At 43.8% G+C, this 13,618-nt stretch overlaps 1 protein-coding gene across 1 annotated transcript in view; it reads right to left on the reverse strand.

Moving 5' to 3' along the window:
* The window catches only part of LOC139390480 (glutamate receptor 1-like), a 190,419-nt gene that overhangs the window by 56,569 nt on the left and 120,232 nt on the right, over positions 1 to 13,618 (reverse strand). The gene's annotated exons all lie outside the window — the stretch shown is intronic.

Below are 13,618 nucleotides of genomic sequence, written 5' to 3' on the forward strand. Positions count from 1 at the left end.
CGATGGAGCTCCAGGGGTCCTCTGTGGAGATGGGAGAAACTTCCAGAAGGACAACCTTCTCTGCAGCACTCCACCTATCAGGCCTTTATGGTAGAGTGGCCAGACAGAAGCCACTCCTCAGTAAAAGGCACATGACAGCCCGCTTGGAGTTTGCCAAAAGACACCTAAAGGACTCAGACCATGAGTAACAAGATGCTCTGGTCTGATGAAACCAAGATTGAACTCTTTGTCCTGAATGCCAAGCATCACGTCTGGAAGAAACCTGGCACCATCCCTACGGTGAAACATGGTGGTGGCAGCATCATGCTGTGGGGATGTTTTTCAGCGGCAGGGACTGGAAGACTAGTCAGGATCGAGGGAAAGATCCTTGATGAAAACCTGCTCCAGAGTGCTGAGGACCTCAGACTGGGGTGAAGGTTGTGGTGGTTAATTTCTTTACTATCAAATGAGGAGAGACAAACTTATCACACAAGTCAGAGTTATACTTAAACTAAATCTTTAATCACTTATTAATAAGGAAGCAGGTCAATACAAAACACACATATAAAGTGAATCGATTGAGTGCTGTAAGATAATGATGGCTGGTCATGGCTGGTCGACGAGTCACGCTCAGATGATTCTTTGAGAGCCCCGAGACAAAAGTACAAAGGTCTTTTATAGCCAAAATACACCCCTTTCAACCTACATGACGAACAACAGATATATAGAATGGCTCACAAGGTTAAGATCTGTATGAAAGATACCTATAATACACAGCAGACAGTATCTGCTGGGTCAACAGTTTTCACTGTATAGAGACCAGTGTCTGTCCCTCCGACTCCAAACTGGAACCATCTCTCTCTGGTACCGTATAGACCAGTGTCTGTCCCTCCGACTCCAAACTGGAACCATCTCTCTCTGGTACCGTATAGACCAGTGTCTGTCCCTCCGACTCCAAACTGGAACCATCTCTCTCTGGTACAGTATAGACCAGTGTCAGTCCCTCCGACTCCAAACTGGAACCATCTCTCTCTGGTACGGTATAGACCAGTGTCTGGCCCTCCGACTCCATACTGGAACCATCTCTCTCTGGTACGGTATAGACCAGTGTCTGGCCCTCTTACTCCATACTGGAACCATCTCTCTCTGGTACGGTATAGACCAGTGTCTGGCCCTCCGACTCCAAACTGGAACCATCTCTCTCTGGTACCGTATAGACCAGTGTCTGTCCCTCCGACTCCAAACTGGAACCATCTCTCTCTGGTACGGTATAGACCAGTGTCTGTCTCTCCGACTCCAAACTGGAACCATCTCTCTCTGGTACGGTATAGACCAGTGTCTGGCCCTCCGACTCCATACTGGAACCATCTCTCTCTGGTACGGTATAGACCAGTGTCTGGCCCTCCTACTCCATACTGGAACCATCTCTCTCTGGTACGGTATAGACCAGTGTCTGGCCCTCCGACTCCAAACTGGAACCATCTCTCTCTGGTACGGTATAGACCAGTGTCTGTCCCTCCGACTCCAAACTGGAACCATCTCTCTCTGGTACGGTATAGACCAGTGTCTGTCCCTCCGACTCCAAACTGGAACCATCTCTCTCTGGTACCGTATAGACCAGTGTCTGTCCCTCCGACTCCAAAATGGAACCATCTCTCTCTGGTACGGTATAGACCAGTGTCTGGCCCTCCGACTCCATACTGGAACCATCTCTCTCTGGTACGGTATAGACCAGTGTCTGGCCCTCCGACTCCAAACTGGAACCATCTCTCTCTGGTACGGTATAGACCAGTGTCTGGCCCTCCGACTCCATACTGGAACCATCTCTCTCTGGTACGGTATAGACCAGTGTCTGGCCCTCCTACTCTATACTGGAACCATCTCTCTCTGGTACGGTATAGACCAGTGTCTGTCCCTCCTACTCCATACTGGAACAATCTCTCTCTGGTACGGTATAGACCAGTGTCTGGCCCTCCGACTCCAAACTGGAACCATCTTTCTCTGGTACCGTATAGACCAGTGTCTGGCCCTCCTACTCCATACTGGAACCATCTCTCTCTGGTACGGTATAGACCAGTGTCTGGCCCTCCGACTCCAAACTGGAACCATCTCTCTCTGGTACGGTATAGACCAGTGTCTGGCCCTCCGACTCCATACTGGAACCATCTCTCTCTGGTACGGTATAGACCAGTGTCTGGCCCTCCGACTCCAAACTGGAACCATCTCTCTCTGGTACGGTATAGACCAGTGTCTGGCCCTCCAACTCCATACTGGAACCATCTCTCTCTGGTACGGTATAGACCAGTGTCTGGCCCTCCTACTCCATACTGGAACCATCTCTCTCTGGTACGGTATAGACCAGTATCTGTCCCTCCTACTCCATACTGGAACCATCTCTCTCTGGTACGGTATAGACCAGTGTCTGGCCCTCCGACTCCATACTGGAACCATCTCTCTCTGGTACGGTATAGACCAGTGTCTGTCCCTCCTACTCCAAACTGGAACCATCTCTCTCTGGTACGGTATAGACCAGTGTCTGGCCCTCCTACTCCATACTGGAACCATCTCTCTCTGGTACGGTATAGACCAGTATCTGTCCCTCCTACTCCATACTGGAACCATCTCTCTCTGGTACGGTATAGACCAGTGTCTGGCCCTCCAACTCCAAAATGGAACCATCTCTCTCTGGTACGGTATAGACCAGTGTCTGGCCCTCCTACTCCATACTGGAACCATCTCTCTCTGGTACGGTATAGACCCATCCTCAGTGGAACACACACAATAGTTAATACTCTATTCTGTTGCATAAAACAACCATTTGATGCAATAAAATTATTATAACATAGTCTTGCAATTTTCCACCATAAGGTTCACTTTCCAACAGGACAACGACCTTAAGCACACAGTCAAGTCTCTGAATGTCCTTGATTGGCCCAACCAGAGCCCAGACTTGAACCCGATCGAACATCTCTGGAGAGACCTGAAAATAGCTGTGCAGCGACGCTCCCCATCCAACCTGACAGAGCTTTAGAGGATCCGCATAGAAGAATGGGAGAAACTTCCCAAATACAGGTGTGCCAAGATTTGAGGCTGTAATCGCTGCCAAAGGTGCATCAACAAAGTTCTTAGGTTAAGGGTCTGAATACTTATGTAAATGTGATATTTCATTTTTTTTTTAATTTTTTTTTTAGACGTTTGCAAACATTTCTAAAAACCTGTTTTTGCTTTGTCATCATGGGGTATTGATGAGGTACATTTTTCTTTTTAAAATCAATTTTATATCACTGTAACCTAACAAAATATGGAAAACGTCAAGGGGTCTGAATACTTTCACTGTATCACTGTCAAAATTACATAACTGATATTCAATGTAAAATGCTTACCAAAATCATTCATTACATTGTATATTAGTCACTCTATAGAATGATCTTCTACCTCATAGGTCAGGCAAATGTGTATGTGGACTTTAACCTTTTATTGCAGTGGGCTAAATCAAGGTCACAGTGTTTCTAGGTAGTCTTAAACAAATCTACTGTGAAACAGAAGTATACACCTCACACATATGGTTATGGGCTTAAAAAAAGAAGACACCTGTACCATGTCAGATATAGAGTTGACATGTATTACATTTTGAGTTTGCTTCCCAATATTACACATCACAGAAGACTGATTTAAAGGGATTTTATGTACTCTTTTATGTACTCTTGGAACACCTTACAAAATACTTTTAAATTGGAAGAACTTGTCCCGATTGGTGTTTTTAAATCACTGATGAAGGATTTTGAGGCTGATTGCCTGACCTGTCAATGTTTTTAATTTGCTGTTTTATACTCTTGTGAATTCCATGGTTTTTACTAGATTAATTGTAGTTTTTCATGTTGTCTGTCTGGAATGACTTGGTGCTGCCTATCTTGGCCAGTGCGCTCTTGAAAAATAGATTTTAATCTCAATGAGCCCTTCCTAGTTAAATAAAGGTTAACTAACTGAACTATAACAAAAAAAACATTTTACATAAAAACACAGGATTTTCTGCGTTTAAAAAACCCCAATGTTGATAAATTACGAAATGATGAGAAATATGAATAACATTCCACCCATGAGGTCACTAGGTCATGTCACTGCAGGAAAGGGCTAAACGCTGCACCCACTCACAGGATTGGAAAGTGAAATGCAACAATATTGTGCCAAAATGAAACAACATTTCTACAAGGTTGCGTTAAACGTTAAGGAATAAATGTAACGCTAGTGATTATTGTAAGCTATTGTGGAATATAGATTTAACAGAAATGTAGGCTAGTTTAACTCGGGGACACATTAACAAACATTTATAACGCAGAAACAAAAGCCCTCTGAAATGTTTGTAGAGTTTGTAGAGCACACTAGTTGCCTGACAGATCTTTTGAGTCCTATTCTGAGGAGATCTGTTCTGTTCATAGTTCATTTGATAGGTAAGTACAGATACTGGTTTTTATAATCAGAAATATGTACTGTATATCTGAGATTGTCTATGGTATCGCCACTGAGATTTTGTTGGGGCTTTTTCTATTCAGAAAATACTGACTGAGATGTACGGTCGTATGAAAAAGTTTGGGCACCCCTGACAATTTCCATGATTTCCATTTTTAAATAATTGGGTGTTTGGATCAGCAATTTCAATTTGATCTATCAACTAACTGATGGACACAGTAATATTTCAGTAGTGAAATTAGGTTTATTGGATTAACAGAAAATGTGCAATATGCATCAAAACAAAATTAGAAAAATCACATCAATATTTAGTAGAGCCTCCTTTTGCTAAAATAACAGCCTCTAGACGCTTCCCATAGCCTCTAATGAGTGTCTGGATTCTGGATGAAGGTATTTTAGACCATTCCTCCTTACAAAACATCTCCAGTCCAGTAATGTTTGATGGTTGCTGAGCATGGAGAGCCCGCTTCAAATCATCCCACAGATTCTCAATGATATTCAGGTCTGGGGACTGGGATGGCCATTCCAGAACATTGTACTTGTTCCTCTGCATAAATGCCCGGGTAGATTTTGAGCAATGTTTTGGGTCGTTGTCTTGTTGAAATATCCAGCCCCGGCGTAACTTCAACTTCAACATTATTCCCAAGAATCTGCTGATATTGAGTGGAATCCATGCGACCCTCAACTTTAACAAGATTCCCAGTACCGGCACTGGCCACACAGCCCCACAGCATGATGGAACCCCCACCAAATTTGACTGTGGGTGGGTAGCAAGTGTTTTTCTTGGAACGCTGTGTTCTTTTGCCACCATGCATAAAGTCCCTTGTTATGACCAAACTCAATCTTTGTTTCATCAGTCCACAGCACCTTATTCCAAAATGAAGTTGGCTTGTCCAAATGTGAGTTTGCATACCTCAAGCAACTCTGTTTGTGGCGTGTGTGCAGAAAAAGCTTCTTCCGCATCACTCTCCCATACAGCTTCTCCTTGTGCAAAGTGCGCTGAATTGTTGAATGATGCACAGTGACACCATCTGCAGCAAGATGATGTTGTAGGTCTTTGGAGGTGGTTTGTGGGCTGTTTTTGACTGTTCTCACCATCCTTTGCCTCTCCGACATTTTACTTGGCCTGCCACTTCTGGCCTTAACAAGAACTGTGCCTGTGGTCTTCCTTTTCCTCACTATGTTCCTCACAGTGGACACTGACAGCTTAAATATCTGCGATAGCTTTTGTATCCTTCCTCCAAACCATAATGTTGAACAATCTTTGTTTTCAGGTCATTTGAGAGTTGTTTTGAGGCCCCCATGTTGCCACTCTTCAGAGGAGAGTCAAAGAGAACAACAATTTGCAATTGGCCACCTTAAATACCTATTCTCATGATTGGATGCACTTGTCTATGAAGTTCAAGGCTTACTGAGCTCACCAAACCAATGTTGTGTTCCAATTAATCAGTGCTAAGTAGTTACAGGTATTCAAATCAACAGAAAGACAAGGGTGCCCACATTTTTGCATAGCCTATTTTTCACATCTGATTTAATTTCATACAACTTAATATTGCTACACTAAAAATCTTTGTCTGGACAATACCCCAGTTCTCAGCTTTTATTAGAAAATGAATGGCATGCCACTGTGATCATTTTCTGTGACGACAGAGTAAATTATTACGCAGCCTCAGAGGGGTGCCCAAACTTTTTCATACGACTGTAACCTGTTGTGCCACAAAGGTTTATGCTGCTGATACTTGGACGGATTAAACTATAGAAAATAACTCCTTGTAACCAGATTCTTTATCATCGAACCCACAAGCCCTTCAGAAGACGTCATTTATTCATTTAGATTTACAATACCGTTAAAATATTGACACACTGAAGATCGATATTGGATGGATTTAATATCTCTTCATTAAAAGACTCAATCATGGACACTCTTACTAACAGTTGTGGCTGCTTCGTGTGATTGTTGTCTCTACCTTATTGTCCTTTGTGCCCAATAATGTTTGTGCTATGTTTTGTACTGCTACCATGTGGTGCTGCTGCCATGTTGTGTTGCTACCATATTGTTGTCATGTTGTTGTCTTCGGTCTCTCTATATGTAGTGTAGTGGTGTCTCTCTTGTCACGATGTGTGTTTTGTCCTTTATGTTTATGTAAAAAAAGGTAATCCCATCCCCCGTCCCCGCAGGAGGCCTTTTGGTAAGTCGTCATTGTAAATAAGAATTTGTTCTTTAAATTAACTGACTTGACTAGTCACATAAAGGTTAAATAAAAAATAATACACAAATTATAATAGGAGAAGCACCAGACCTAATTTAAGTAGCTGACATAATATTTGCAAATATTATTCGCAAAGAGGGACATTGGAATGAGGTAATAACCATACACAGCCCTGGGGAGGTGAGACATAAAATGTTACCAGCTCATAAAGTTTATCACCAGTTTCCTCAAGTTGAGACCATAGATGTGATGAATGCTTTATATTCAGGAGGACATATAGAGTAGCAGCTTACACAGTGATGGAATCAAATGGAGCTACTGAAGCCTTGTTCTATTGAGGAACTCTCCTGGAGAGGTATTTCAATAGGATGGTTAATGTTTGATCATTAAGACATAACAATGGTGGAATAATAATTGTTAATAAGCCTACAATTAAACCAAGAAAGATAATTAGACAATAGATCTTTAGGAATCATTAAATATTTGTCACAACGATGGAGTAGGCCTAAAGTTAGTCACTTACAGAATTAGCTATTTCATGATTACATATCATTAGACTGTATGGCCTTTTCACAACCATGGTGTATCCTTCCTGTTTGGCCCTGTCCGGGGGTGTCCTCGGAGTGGGCCACAGTGTCTCCTGACCCCTCCTGTCTCAGCCTCCAGTATTTATGCTGCAGTAGTTTATGTGTCGGGGGGCTAGGGTCAGTTTGTTATATCTGGAGTACTTCTCCTGTCCTATTCGGTGTCCTGTGTGAATCTAAGTGTGCGTTCTCTAATTCTCTCCTTCTCTCTTTCTCTCTCTCGGAGGACCTGAGCCCTAGGACCATGCCCCAGGACTACCTGACATGATGACTCCTTGCTGTCCCTAGTCCACCTGGCTGTGCTGCTGCTCCAGTTTCAACTGTTCTGCCTTATTATTATTCGACCATGCTGGTCATTTATGAACATTTGAACATCTTGGCCATGTTCTGTTATAATCTCCACCCGGCACAGCCAGAAGAGGACTGGCCATCCCACATATGCTCTCTCTAATTCTCTCTTTCTTTCTCTCTCTCGGAGGACCTGAGTCCTAGGACCATGCCCCAGGAATACCTGACATGATGACTCCTTGCTGTCCCTAGTCCACCTGGCTGTGCTGCTGCTCCAGTTTCAACTGTTCTGCCTTATTATTATTCGACCATGCTGGTCATTTATGAACATTTGAACATCTTGGCCATGTTCTGTTATAATCTCCACCCGGCACAGCCAGAAGAGGACTGGCCACCCCCTGGTTCCTCTCTAGGTTTCTTCCTAGGTTTTGGCCTTTCTAGGGAGTTTTTCCTAGCCACCGTGCTTCTACACCTGCATTGCTTGCTGTTTGGGGTTTTAGGCTGGGTTTCTGTACAGCACTTTGAGATATCAGCTGATGTACGAAGGGCTATATAAATACATTTGATTTGTGTACTTTTCAACCCAGAAAGATCATTATATTTGATAAGAATGGCGGTGCTGCCTGCCCTTTTAGACTGGAGGTTCATTATGTCGACATCACAAAGACACCTGGTGAACTTGACACAGACAGGTTTATTAGTGTGTGTGTTGTGTGTGCGTGTGGGAGAGTACAGCAGACCATCACTGCCAGCCCACCTCTGTTCTGAGAGGTTATCCTATTCCTGTTCTACCAGCCAGACAACCAATTGGACCTTTTCAGAGATATTGGACATCCTAGCAAGATTACAGCTGACATGGCACCTGAGGCCCTGTACTCTCACAATTTTTTTTCTTTCTGTCTCTCTCTCTCTTTCTCTCTCTTGCTCTCACACACACTATGCCTCTTTTTCTTTCTTTCTCTTGCTACATACAAGGCCATTTCTAGCAAACCTGTATTGAACAAACCCAGATAGCACATGACGTTCTAACAACCATGTGTTCCTTAGACATTGGTGAGAGTGTGGTTGTTCTATGGTTATTTTGCATACAACCTTCCCACAACATTCTGGGAATGGTGCAGGATAGTTGCTTGACTTTGGAACATTTTCAGCACTTTTAAGGAACTTGACAAAATAACATTATTGGTTCATGGTTCTATTTAAAGTAATGCTCTCAAACTGTTCCAAGAAACAACGTTCTTCTGTGGCAATTTCAGTACTTCAGCATAACGTTTTCTGCAGGTTTCCTTGTGGTTCTACTGAAAGTCAGGTTGTCAGAACATTAAGAAAACTTTTCATAAAAACCACAAGAAAACATTAGTAACGTTCAAAGAATGTTATGGAAAAACATATCCATTCAGCGTCAACAAAACTCTCTCTATCCTCTATCTTGTTAAGTGTGTTCAGGTGTGTTGGCCGCACCCACTAATCGGCCACACCTGATCTTAATGAGTGCTTGTTTACTTTGAAATGGGTTTCTTTTTGAATAGACCAAAATTAACAGCTTTTTAGCATGCCATGTTTATGAGCAAAACAAATATGGCATGCTAACTCCATCCTGGTGGATGCAGTGGACTCATTTCAAGAATAGAGAACAGAAGATCATAGGTTAAAATCTCACTGGCACCGTGCCACAATAAAAAATACATCTGTGGCATGATTAATGCCAAAGCAAATTAATTTCCAACAGTTTACCCAAACTAAGCTAGCAGCGTTATTAAAAGTCTTATTGAAACATTCAGTAAACTTTGTATTATTCAAAAACCTCTAAATAACGTATAATTACTGTTCTCAGAATGTTAATAAAACCTCCCAGGAAAACATTCAGGGAATCATAGCAAAACGTTCTCAGAACCTCCATGCAACTAAAATGTAACGTTCCCAGAGAAGGTGAAATGTTCACTTCCGTTCTCAGAACGTTTAAAAAACATTCTGTTTTACAGGTCAGGCACCGTATGGCTTCGTTCCCAGAACCAATGGAAAACCAATAACGGACGTTCCAACAACTTCCAAGGAACCAAATGTGCAAGCTGGGAACCAACTAAATAAGTAAAAATGTCAAAGAGCGATAGAGCTCTAGATGAGCTAGATGTCCAGAGCAGTAATGGTACACTTGAGGAAGTAGTGGAGGAGAACCAATACCCACAAGTCGTTTCAAGCTACAGTAGCAATTTAAGATCAGACTGCGCCCAGCGCACAAATCCTTACATTTTATATATTATCAGCTGCTGTAGAGGCCAGTTTTCCTCTGTGTGTTATGGTAATAACTGTCCCCCTGCTGGTTACAGATGAGTGGAATGTAATCATCACTACACACAGAGCCTCTAGGTCTGGCAGAGAGACAGGACCCCAGGGAGGGAGTGGAGAGACAGGTCCGTTTCAGAGCAGTTTGACAGGCCAACACACACACACACCACACTTACGCCACATATACACAGACACAAAAACAAACACAAGCACGCACGCACACACACAGATAGCAGGTCCACTAGGACTCACTCCCGCACTGACCTATAATAGGTCAACAGAGACCGGCTGCCACTCAGGCGGAGAACCAACACACATACAGAACACCATGGCTTTGGACAGATCTTCTAGAAATGCACCTGTTCTTTCTTCCTTATGGACCCTTTCCTCTTTCATTCCTTCCTAACATCCTAAAAACAGAGATAATCAAAGTATTCTTATACAGTATCTCATGCCTGACAGTTGATGAGGGTTCTTGAACAGTGTAATAATTCCTCTTGGAAAGACAATTTAGTTGTATTCTATAGTTGCGCCCATAGTAAACATATATATACAGTTGAAGTCAGAAGTTTACATACACTTAGGTTGGAGTCATTAAAACTCCACACATTTCTTGTTAACACACTATAGTTTTGGCAAGTTGGTTAGGACATCTACTTTGTGCTTGACACACGTCATTTTTACAACAATTAAAATATTATTTCACTTATAATTCACTGTATCACAATTCCAGTGGGTCAGAGGTTTACGTACACAAAGTTCACTGTGCCTTCAAACAGCTTGGAAAATTCCAGAAATGGATGTCATGGCTTTAGAAGCTTCTGATAGGCTAATTGACATCATTTGAGTCAATTGGAGGTGTACCTGTGGACGTATTTTAAGGACATAATGACCATTGTTATGTTTGGAGGAAAAAGGGGGAGGCTTGCAAACCGAAGAACACCATTCCAACCATGAAGCACGGGGGTGGCAGCATCATGTTGTGGGGGTGCTTTGCTGCAGGAGGGACTGGTGCACTTCACAAAATAGATGGCATCACGAGAAAGGAAAATCATGTGGATATATTGAAGCAACATCTCAAGACATCAGTCAAGAAGTTAAAGCTTGGTCGCAAATGGGTCTTCCAAATGGACAATGACCCCAAGCATACTTCCAAAGTTGTGCTTCACCTGAAATGCGTTTCCAATGGTCTTGAAGGAGTCCCCAAATATGCTGAGCACTTGTTGGCTGCTTTTCCTTCACTCTGTGGTATGACTCATCCCAAACCATCTCGATTTGGTTGAGGTCGGGGTACTGTGGAGGCCATGTCATCTGATGCAGCACTCCATCACTCTCCTTCTTGGTCAAATAGTCCTTACACAGCCTGGAGGTGTGTTGGGTCATTGTCCTGTTGAAAAACAAATGATAATCCCACTAAGCCCAAACCAGATGGGATGGCGTATCGCTGCAGAATGCTGTGGTAGCCATGCTGGTTAAGTGTGACTTGAATTCTAAATTAATCACAGACAGTTTCACCAGCAAAGCACCCCCACACCACACCACTTCCTCCTCCATGCTTCACGGTGGGAACCACACATGCAGAGATCATATGTTCATCCAGGCCACGTCTCACAAAAAAATCTCAAATTTGGACTCCAGACCAAAGGACAAATTTCCACCAGACTTATGTCCATTGCTCATGTTTCTGGACCCAAGCAAGTCTCTTCTTCTTATTGGTGTCCTTTAGTAGTGGTTTCCTTACAGCAATTTGACATGAAGGCCTGATTCACAGTCTCCTCTGAACAGTTGATGTTGAGATGTGTCTGTTACTTGAACTCTGTGGAGCATTTATTTGGGCTGTAATTTCTGAGGCTGGTAACTCTAATGAACTTATCCTCTGCAGCAGAGGTAACTCTGGGTCTTCCATTCCTGTGGCGGTCCTCATGAGAGACAGTTTCATCATAGCGGTTGATGGTTTTTGAGACTGCACTTGAAGAAACTTTAAAAGTTCTTTACATTTTCCGAATGATCTGACCTTCATGTCTTAAAGTAATGATGGACTGTCGTTTCTCTTTGCATATTTGAGCTGCTCTTGCCATAATATGGACTTGGTCTTTTACCAAATAGGGCTATTTTCTGTATACCCCTCCTACCTTGTCACAACACAACTGATTGGCTCAAACGCATTAAGAAGGAAAGAAATTCCACAAATTAACTTTTAAGAAGGCACACCTGTTAATTGAAATGCATTCCAGGTGACTACTTCATGAAGCTGGTTGAGCGAATGCCAAGATTGTGCAAAGCTGTCATCAAGGCAAAGGGTGGCTACTTTTGAAGATTCTCAAATATAAAATATATTTAGATTTGTTTAACACTTTTTGGGTTAGTACATGATTCCATGTGTTATTTCATAGTTTTGATGTCTTCACTATTATTCTACAAGAAAAACTCTTGAATGAGTAAGTGTTCTAAAACTTTTGGGGGCAATTCCACTAAAATAAAACCCAACACTTAGATTCAGGTCTATAGCCTTGTCTTAAAACAACACTATGTCTTCCTGTAAAGGTACCAAGCCTTCCAGTTATCCTTTCCCCCTTCCTCCTCACACACACACACACACACACACACACACACACACACACACACACACACACACACACACACACACACACACACACAGCTTTGCCTCTCCCCCTCCTCAGCACTCGTCTTAACAAGGCTCTGCAGGACAGGCGGGCTGCTGAAATCCCTCACCCCAATAACCCTCTCTGTGGAGGTCTGCTGTAGGCCTGGGGGTCTGGATGGAACAAACCTTAGCCCAGATCCCTTCTCCCTGGAACAATCCTCAGCCCAGCTCCCTTCTCCCTCTCCACCCAACTTTAACAGACCACTAAGACCTTAGCTCGCTGATTCTTCACTACGGTTTACAGCAAAACCTAATGACTGAATTGTCTAAATGTGTGTGTTGGTAGTGTGGTTGTGAGTTACTCTATGCAGACCTGGCAATATCCCCCATACCACCCACCTCCCACTACCCCAAGCTAGAGGACCTGGAGCCTGTCCTCCATACCTACCACCTCCCACTACCCCAAGCTAGAGGACCCGGAGCCTGTCCTCCATACCACCCAACCTCCCACTACATCAAGCTAGAGGACCTGGAGCCTGTCCTCCATACCTACCACCTCCCACTACCCCAAGCTAGAGGACCTGGAGCCTGTCCTCCATACCTACCACCTCCCACTACCCCAAGCTAGAGGACCTGGAGCCTGTCCTCCATACCTACCACCTCCCACTACCCCAAGCTAGAGGGCCTGGAGCCTGTCCTCCATACCTACCACCTCCCACTACCCCAAGTTAGAGGACCTGGAGCCTGTCCTCCATACCTACCACCTCCCACTACCCCAAGCTAGAGGACCTGGAGCCTCATACCTACCACCTCCCACTACCCCAAGCTAGAGGACCTGGAGCCTGTCCTCCATACCTACCACCTCCCACTACCCCAAGCTAGAGGACCTGGAGCCTCATACCTACCACCTCCCACTACCCCAAGCTAGAGGACCTGGAGCCTGTCCTCCATACCTACCACCTCCCACTACCCCAAGTTAGAGGACCTGGAGCCTGTCCTCCATACCTACCACCTCCCACTACCCAAAGCTAGAGGACCTGGAGCCTGTCCTCCATACCTACCACCTCCCACTATGACAAGCTAGAGGACCTGGAGCCTCATACCTACCACCTCCCACTACCCCAAGCTAGAGGACCTGGAGCCTGTCCTCCATACCTACCACCTCCCACTACCCCAAGCTAGAGGACCTGGAGCCTGTC

The sequence above is a fragment of the Oncorhynchus clarkii genome, chromosome 31, assembly GCF_045791955.1.
Source record: "Oncorhynchus clarkii lewisi isolate Uvic-CL-2024 chromosome 31, UVic_Ocla_1.0, whole genome shotgun sequence".
In the NCBI taxonomy this organism is placed as follows: Eukaryota; Metazoa; Chordata; class Actinopteri; order Salmoniformes; family Salmonidae; genus Oncorhynchus; species Oncorhynchus clarkii.